Source organism: Cannabis sativa, chromosome 4 (assembly GCF_029168945.1).
Source record: "Cannabis sativa cultivar Pink pepper isolate KNU-18-1 chromosome 4, ASM2916894v1, whole genome shotgun sequence".
Classification (NCBI taxonomy): domain Eukaryota; kingdom Viridiplantae; phylum Streptophyta; class Magnoliopsida; order Rosales; family Cannabaceae; genus Cannabis; species Cannabis sativa.
In genome coordinates, this window is record NC_083604.1 from 64,179,969 (window position 1) to 64,189,313 (window position 9,345).

Sequence of the window (9,345 nt, forward strand, 5' to 3'; positions counted from 1 at the left end):
AGGAAATGGCAAGAGTGATGTTAAATAGCAAGAAGTTGACAAAGCGCTTATGGGCTGAAGCTATTAACACAGCTTGCTACATAATAAACAGTGTTTATTCGTCCAGGTACCTCAAAAACATCTTATGAAATCTAGAAAGGTAAGCGCCCCAATGTAAGTCATTTTCATGTTTTTGGATGTGTGTGTTATGTCTATAGAGATCGTGAGCATATTGGTAAATTTGATGCTAAAAGTGATGTTGGTGTATTTATTGGATATTCCTTAAACAGTAGAGCTTATCGTGTTTATAACATGAGAACTCAAACTGTTTTGGAATCAGCTAATGTGGTTGTTGATGATTTTAGAGATTTTTCAGAGTTTTCCACAGAAGCCAAGATAGATAGTCTCATGGATACTCCTCCGTGTTGTAACAACAGATCCCGATGCAAGAGAACCCATTGCCGATGCCGCAAATGACGAATCCGTCGCAGCAACTGAAACTGGAGAACCAGAACCGTCTATCTTGACTCATCCAAACATCATCACTGACTCTATTCAGAAAGAACCAAGCACCAGAGTCAAACTGAATCATCCAAAAGATCTCATCCTTGGAAATCTTGAAGAAAGCATGGTAACTCGCAGAAGGTATATTAATTTAATCAGCTTTCTTTGCTTTGTTTCTCAATATGAACCGAAAAATGTGAAGGAAGCCATGACCTTTGAGGAATGGCTCAATGCAATGCAAGAGGAACTCAACCAATTTGTTCGCAACAAGGTATGGATTTTGGTCCGAAGACCAAAAGGTATAAATGTTATTGGAACAAAGTGGTTGTTTAAAAATAAAAGTGATGAGTTCGGTACAATTGTGAGAAACAAGGCTCGTTTGGTGGCACAAGGATACACACAGGTAGAAGGTATTGATTTTGATGAAACTTTTGCTCCTGTTGCAAGATTAGAATCAATTCGTTTACTTTTGTGTATTGCTTGTATTATGAATATTAAATTGTTTCAAATGGATGTGAAATCTGCCTACCTAAATGGAATTTTGAATGAGGACGTTTATGTTGAGCAACCAAAAGGATTCGAAGATCCTCAATTTCCAGACCATGTATACAAACTTGAAAAAGCTTTGTATGGTTTGAAACAAGCTCCTCGAGCTTGGTATGAAAGGTTGACTCAATTTTTACTTTCTCATGGCTATCACAGAGGTAGTGTGGATAAAACTCTTTTCATCAAACGTATAAAATCTGATTTTATCATTGCTCAAATTTATGTTGATGATATAGTTTTTGGTTCTACATCTAACCACGAAGTGCAGGTATTTGTTGATCAAATGAAAAGTGAATTTGAAATGAGCATGGTTGGTGAGCTTAATTTCTTTCTGGGTCTTCAAGTGAGACAAATGGAAGGAGGTACATTTGTATCTCAAAGCAAGTATGCTAAGAACCTTGTCAAGAAATTTGGCCTTGAATCGGCTAAGCAGGTAAGTACTCCTATGAGCACCACAATGAAATTAACAAAAGATGAGAATGGAGTAAAGGTAGACACTACACTCTATCGTAGCATGATTGGAAGTCTTTTGTATTTAACTGCTAGTCGTCCTGATATCTGTTACAGTGTGGGAGTGTGTGCTAGATATCAAAGTAATCCTATGGAATCTCATGTATCGAGTTTGTAAAAAGGATTATTAGATATGTTAATAGCACCCCTGATTATGGAATTTGGTACTCGAAAGATACCAATTCAAATCTTGCTTGTTTTAGTGATGCAGATTGGGCAGGAAATGCTGATGATCGAAAGAGGACAAGTGGAGGGTGTTTCTTTCTTGGGAATAATCTAGTATCTTGGCATAGCAAAAAACAGAATTCCATCTCCTTGTCCACTGCCGAAGCTGAGTACATAGCTGCTGGCAGTTGTTGTACTCAACTATTGTGGTTGAAACAAATGTTGATTGATTATGGGTTTGAATAAGGTGTTTTGACTATTTTTTGTGATAATACTAGTGCCATAAATATTTCCAAAAATCCTGTTCAACATTCTAGAACAAAGCACATTGATATTAGACATCACTTTATCAGGGAACTTGTTGAAAATAAATCATTGCAATTAGAATATGTTGATACTGAAAAACAATTAGCTGATATTTTCACAAAGGCCCTAGATGCAAGTCGCTTTGACTCCCTCAGAAAGTCTTTGGGAGTTTGCATTGTTTAATTTTATCATGTTCATAATTGTTGTACAATAGTGTTATGTGATTCTTCTCTAGCTTTTAATCTCCTATCATTGTATTTTGACAAATCATGTTTATGCTTTTGGATTATAATCAGTTAGGATCTCATTCTGATCATACTTTGTGATGTTGTGTTAAAAGGTTCATGTTACTCTTTATTTGTGTCTAGGATTAAATAATGTACTTATACAGAGTTGAGCAATTTTTGTTTCAGTCTTGTCAGGCCCCTTGCTGGAATAGAGCTACCCATACTGAGGTGTGAAAGCCATCTGTTGAGTAAGCTGGAACATTGTAATTAGCAACTATGATGAGGATGCACTACCATAGAAAAGGGCTACCTTCAGTATGGTGTGAAAGCATCCAGTTGCGGGATCAAATTGAAAAAGGCAAAAAAGAAAAATCTTGCCAAGGACAATGATCCTATTTTCACTGCACACACTTATGTCTGACAAGTGTGTTCAAATTTGTAAGTCTCCTCTATTAAAATTAAATTGATAATCCTGGTTCACAATTTTTAGTAACATGCATATCTTTTTCCTTAACATCAATTAAGTATGATTTGTCCCTGAGATACTGATTAGTTATTTTCTTTAAAAGCATAACATGTATTGTATTTTGTCAATTGTCAATGATATTTGATTTCTTTGCTTGATTCGAATCACATATATCTATTGTACACATTCTATTTTATTTTCGGTTTTAATATCAAAAATAAAAAATAAAAAAAAAGGAGGGAGGCGTGTGACTTGCTTCATGGGTTAAGGAAACCTTGTGCCTAAATGGTAAGTATCAACATTCATTCTTCTTTGATTTATTTTTGATATGTTTCCATTTAAAGATTGATCTTTTATATGGTAATGTGTCTTTAATCTTGAAAGATTGACTTATTTTTGGAAATATTGTTGGTAATTCTAGTTTCCTTTTATTTTATTTTTTTAAAAAAAGGGAAAGAAGTTGCAAGGAGTGGGCAGTTTCCTTTTGTAATCTGGGCTGGTGGTTTCTCAAATATGTTGAAATTGGTTTCCTTTTTGCTAAACTCTCCCATGTTTATTTCAACCAATTTTTGTCATTCACTCTCACCACCTACCCGATTCTATTTCTTTGTCTCTCTTGCTTGTTTGCTGTTCATTGTCTCTTTCAGATCAAAATGGTGAGAACAAAGAACCTAGGGCATCCCAAAAAGGAAAATGGTGGAATCTAAACAAGCCCCCTCAAATGCTCTTCTTGCTGCTCCAATCGTCTTGCTGCCATGGAGGAGGTTCAGCAAGAGATGTCCAAGCAGTTGTCCTCATTGATCAAGCTTTATGGGGCATAAGTTTTCTTTCTTTTTGTTTTTGTTGGACATATTTCTATATTTTCATCTCTTTCTGTCTTTGGCCCTTATAGATAAACAAAAAGGGGGAGTAATTGTATACTCAACTGTCTAGGGGGAGTTGAGGTTTGTGTTTGTGTTCGTCTTTGGTCAAAGTTAGCGTTTTATTTTGGTTTAATGTTGTGCTTCTCAAGGAGAGTTTTTATGTTTGTTTCGCTAACTTTATTTTGTAGGTGTTTGTTAATTAATAATATTTTGATTATCTAAAGTGCCAAAGGGGGAGATTGTTAGGTCCTTTTTTGGCAATTTAGTTGTCAAAATATTTCTTAATTAATGTGCATTTTATTGAGCATTCAATTTGTTTTTATCAACTCTAGACCCTTTTTCCAGGGGGAGTTGTGTTTGGTACTTGTGTACTTATTTGGATTAAAAGTTAGCATGTTGTTTTGTTGTTTTACAATTTCGAGTGTGTTACTCAGGGGGAGTTGTTATTTGCTCTTGCTAACTTTAACTTGCAGGTACTTTATGTTAAAAATTATTTGGTTCATCTAAAGTGCCAAAGGGGGAGATTGTAAAGTCTTTTTTTGGCAAGTTAGTTGACAAAATAATTTTTCCATTTATGGTAAGATTGTTGTGCATTCATATTCGATTTCTTACCTTATAAATTCGGATTGTAGTTGCCCTTTTCCTTGTTTGGAAAGATGCACTTTCAGCTGAACTTTCCTTTTTTTTTGAAAACTTCTCAAAAGAGAAGGAATTCTCTTTTGGAAAGTTGTCTTTTTTAGGGAAACTTTGATTATTGCCTTTTCCTTATTAATTTCGATTGTATCTTGATACAATCAGAATATCTAATCTGTTTTTGGCAGGAATCAAGCATTGATAGAAGATCGGACCCGATTTTAGTAAGTTTCCCGTTTACGGCGTATCCGTCGCGTCAGCAACCGAATCTGATGTAGCAGATCGTGTTTCTTTTGGAAAGTATTTGTACAGCTGCTAATTCGAACTTGTGGTTGCCTCTTTGGTTTCTATGATCTATAAATAGAGCCTAGAGAGCAACCATTCGAATTACCTCTTCCATTATTCATTTTCTACATTTATCTTTTGAGAGAAGAGAGTCTTTCTTTGTTTTGTGAGAGCCTAGTTGTTCATCTAGGTTCTAGTTGTTCTATTTCTGTCCTTACTCTATCCTAGAGGTTGTGAAGAACTACTTGACTGAACAAGAGATTGGTCTTCGGGAGAAGACTTGATAAAGCCTTACTTCGGGAGGAAGTAAGCACTTGGTCTTCGGGAGAAGACTTGTTGAAGCCTTACTTCGGGAGGAAGTAAGCACTCACACTTCAAAGACGAAGGGAGTTCGGGCTTGAAGGTGTTTCAAGAAGTCAGATTCATAAAGCGGATTACAAAGGATTGCGGCAATACCTTAGAGGGAGTCTAAACTTGTTTAAGTCAATTGTCTTTGTAATTTTGATACTTTATTAATTGATTTCATTCTCTGGGCGTGGCCCCGTGGACTAGGAGTGTTCGTGAGAACACTGATACCACGTATAAATCTCTTGTGTCAAGTTATTTATTTTTCTGCAAATATTTTATATTCTGCCTGTTCAGTTTTGCTGTAGCAGAATTACTTTCTGCTGCTGCAAACGCTTACAGTTTTTATATTTTCTTATATACAACTGACATTTGCAAAAACACAGTTTTTCATCTTGCTTAAAATCCAACACACTACAATCACCTTCACAATCTAAACCAGTTATCACTGCAAACTCCTCAATGCTAAACCTAATCCTAACACCACGAATCATATCCCACAATTCAGCATCATTAGGCTGTTGAACCTCCCGCAACAACAACCCGTGATAAACTTGGGGTTGCACTTTGAAATCAAGAATCTTAATGAAATGGACAAAAAAGGTTTTTGAAAATATTTCAAGCTGCTTAGAAGAAAGACAAGTCTTAATATTATTTATAACCTTGTATGAAGCAGTGGAGACGGCTTTTGCAAGAAACATATTCTTTTGGTCATATATGTAATCCCATTCCTGCAACAGTTCTAACAAAAATATCACAAAAACAATAAAAAAAACTATAAAGCAAAAATACAATATACTACAGAAGTAACAAAAATAGAAATGTACTAGAGAAAAAAAAAACAGAAACAAAAGTACACACCTTAGGAGGATTTTTTTGGGAATATCGAAGTCTTCAAACTTGTCCGAACTCTTAAGAGGAACCTGAAAATAGGTATAACAAAAAAAATCAAAAGCAAAAAATTCAAACAACTAAATGTATAATTTTAAAAAAAATATGAAAATAGCAACATTATCTGATCTTCCTGAAAAAACCAAAAACCACCACAAAACAACATTTTATAAACACCCAGACAGAAACAGCATAAAAGTTGAACAACTGAAAAAAAACATATAAACAACAATCTATAAAACATGAAATTATTAGAAAAAGTGTTAACTATAAAATAAAATTAAACAACACTAAAACAACTGAACAATCACATTAAAACAACTGTTTAAAAAAAGCCAATAGAACACCGAAAGAACAATCAAAAAAACGATTTAAAAACAAGAAAAAAAATCTTACTTTGCATCGGTTTTATACTAATGCAAGTGAGTTTGTGTTCTTAATGTTGGAATAGGAAGTTAGTTAATTCTGTTATGAATTAGTTGTATTTGTTAGTTTGTTTGTTTCAGTTAGTTACAACAGTTGTGTATATAAACCAGTGTACTTCTATCTTTCAATTAAGGAGATCTTTTCATTCAATCTTTCTCTGTCTTTCTTTCTCTCATTTCTTCTTTCTGTTCTTTCATGGTTACTCTGTTTTCAGTATGAACCTTTGTTCATGGCTAGAAGATTTAACATGGTATCAGAGCGGGAGTTTCCTCCTCTGGTTGCAAACATGGCAACGATTGGAAACAACTCAGCTAACAATCAAGCAGATCCAGCTGTCCATGGAGTTCAACCTAATTCCAGATCAAGAACCAACCAGAATTCTCAAGATCTGTGTTTTTCAATCACAGCATTTCGATTCGTCTAAATGATCACAGCTTTCTTCTTTGGAAGCAACAAGTTCTTGCTGCTATCAAGGGAACTCAATTGCTTGGATATATCAAAGACCCTCCTCCAGCTGAATTTCTAACCAATGAAGATCGAGCTGCTAACAGAATCAATCCTGGATATGTCGATTGGGAAATTCAAGATCAACTTCTTGTTTCGTGGTTGCTATCATCCATGACTGAAAGTCTCTTAACAAGAATGGTTGGCTGCAACATCTCACATCAGATCTGGACAGCACTGGAAAAACACTTCACATTACAAGTCTCTTCCAAAATTCTGGAATTTCAAACTAAGTTGCAGAACTTAAAGAAAGGCTCATTATCCCTCAATGATTATCTTCTCAAAGTGAAACAAACAGTGGATCTGCTTGCCTCTGTAGGAGAAGTTCTCAGTGATCGAGATCACGTTGCAGCTATTTTCAAGGGACTTCCAAGTGAATACGAGACATTCGTAATCTCTTCCAATACTCGAATCGAAAATTACACTGTTGGAGAGATTGAAGCTCTGTTGTTAGCTTCGGAATCAAGAATTGAAAAGTCAAGGGAAAGATGTTGATCTGAGTGCCAATATTGCCACTTCCAACAACACTAGTGATACCAATTGGTACTCAGACTCGGGAGCTACAAATCACTGCACTCCTAAGGCCCAAAACCTTACAAACTGCTATGATTACAATGGACAGGACCAAATGCACATTGGAGATGGTTCAGGTTTGTCTATTAAACATATTGGTCAATCCTTTATTATTCCTTCCAATTCATCTTTTACACAGCCTCTTGTACTTAACAATTTACTTCATGTGCCTGAAATAACAAAGAACCTCATTAGTGTCTCTAAATTTGCTCAAGATAATAATGTGTTCTTTGAATTTCATGCTGACATGTGTTGTGTAAACGACAAATTGACTCATACTACTTTGATGAAGGGGATGCACAAGAATGGCCTATATACTTTTGATTCTACACAAATCAATCTAGTTTGCTCGAATCTCAAGGAAAGAATCATCAAGAATGACTCTCCTCAAACCTGTAGCAGTCCTAGTGTGAAGAGTGTCTTCACTGTTTCCTTTCAAAATTTTGAGGTGCGTATGTCGAGTTGCCACAAGTGTAATCCTAATGTTCAAAATGATTTCACACTATGGCATAATAGATTAGGCCATCCCTCAGAAAAGATTGTACAAACTGTTCTAAAGCTTTGTAATCTGCCTGTTAGCAATAAAAATTCTCCTTTTTCAGTTTGTGCTGCATGTTGTCTTGGCAAAATACATAAGTTCCCTTTCCAAAAAGCTTCCACTACTGTTATTTCAAAACCATTACAACTTGTAGTTTCAGATCTTTGGGGCCCCTCTCACAAGGTTTCTCACAATGGCTATAAATACTACATACACTTTGTTGATGTTTTCTCTAGATTCACTTGGTTATACCTTCTAAAGAACAAATTAGATGCCTTTAAAATCTTTCTCAACTTTAAAAAGGAAGTTGAATTGCAACTAGGTAAATCTATTAAAACTCTACAAACTGATTGGGGGGTGAGTTCAGGTCTTTTTCCACTTACCTCACTGAAAATGGCATCCATCATAGACACCCTTGCCCCACTACACATCAACAAAATGGCTTGGCCGAACGAAAACACAGACACGTTGTTGAAAATGGTCTGGCTTTGTTGGCTCAAGCTTCCCTACCCCTCAAGTTCTGGGATGAAGCTTTCAGATCTGCTGTGTACATACACAACAGATTACCCACCTCAATTCTCAACCACAAATCACCCTTAGAAATTCTCTTCAACAAACAACCAGACTACACAACCTTTAAAACCTTTAGATGCAAGTGTTTTCCTAATATTAGGCCATATAACAAACACAAAATTGATTTCAGGTCTAGACCTTACACATTCCTAGGATATAGTCTCAACCATAAAGGATACAAATGCCTTGATTCTAATGGAAGACTTTACATCTCAAGAGATGTAGTCTTTGATGAATTTTCCTTTCCTTATGAGACTATTGTGGATCATGATTCTCTTGATTCATCTCAAATAATCCACAATCCTATATCAGCCTTAATTCCAAAATGCTCTCATTACAGGCAGCCTTACACAATCAATGACCTTGTGCACTCACACTCTGTCACTAATAATCAAAGGGTTGATCAGCATGTTCCAATAGACAACATTACTCCACTTTGTGCAACTAACAATGGCTCTCCAAGCCAAAATTCTCTTACTGCTACAGGTGAACCATTATTGCAGGGTCCTATTTCTGCTGAGCCAATCACTACTGAAGTTGATGAACATTTCTCAACACCTGAAACTGATGTCAACACAGCAGCTGATGAAACTACTGCTGCACCAATTGCCACTGCTGATGGCCCTACTACTGCTGCTGTTCGATCTGAAAATGCTGATGCTAATGTGGTTCAGCATCCGATCATGCCAGGTTGTTCAAATGATCCCAGCAAAGCCAACAACCATCACATGAAAACCAGATCGAAATCTGGGATTCACAAACCCAAAGTATTTCTAAACTCCCTTCTTGCATTCAGGAAGCATTACTCAATGAACACTGGAATAAGGCCATGAGAGATGAAATTCTCGCCTTAATAAGGAACAAAACTTATGTTCTAGTCAGGCTTCCTCCTAGAGAGACAACTATCAGATGTAAATGGGTGTATAGGCAAAAAGAAAACCCTGATAACACTATATATCAGTACAAGGCTCGGCTTGTAGCGAAAGGATTTCATCAGCAAGCAGGGTTCGA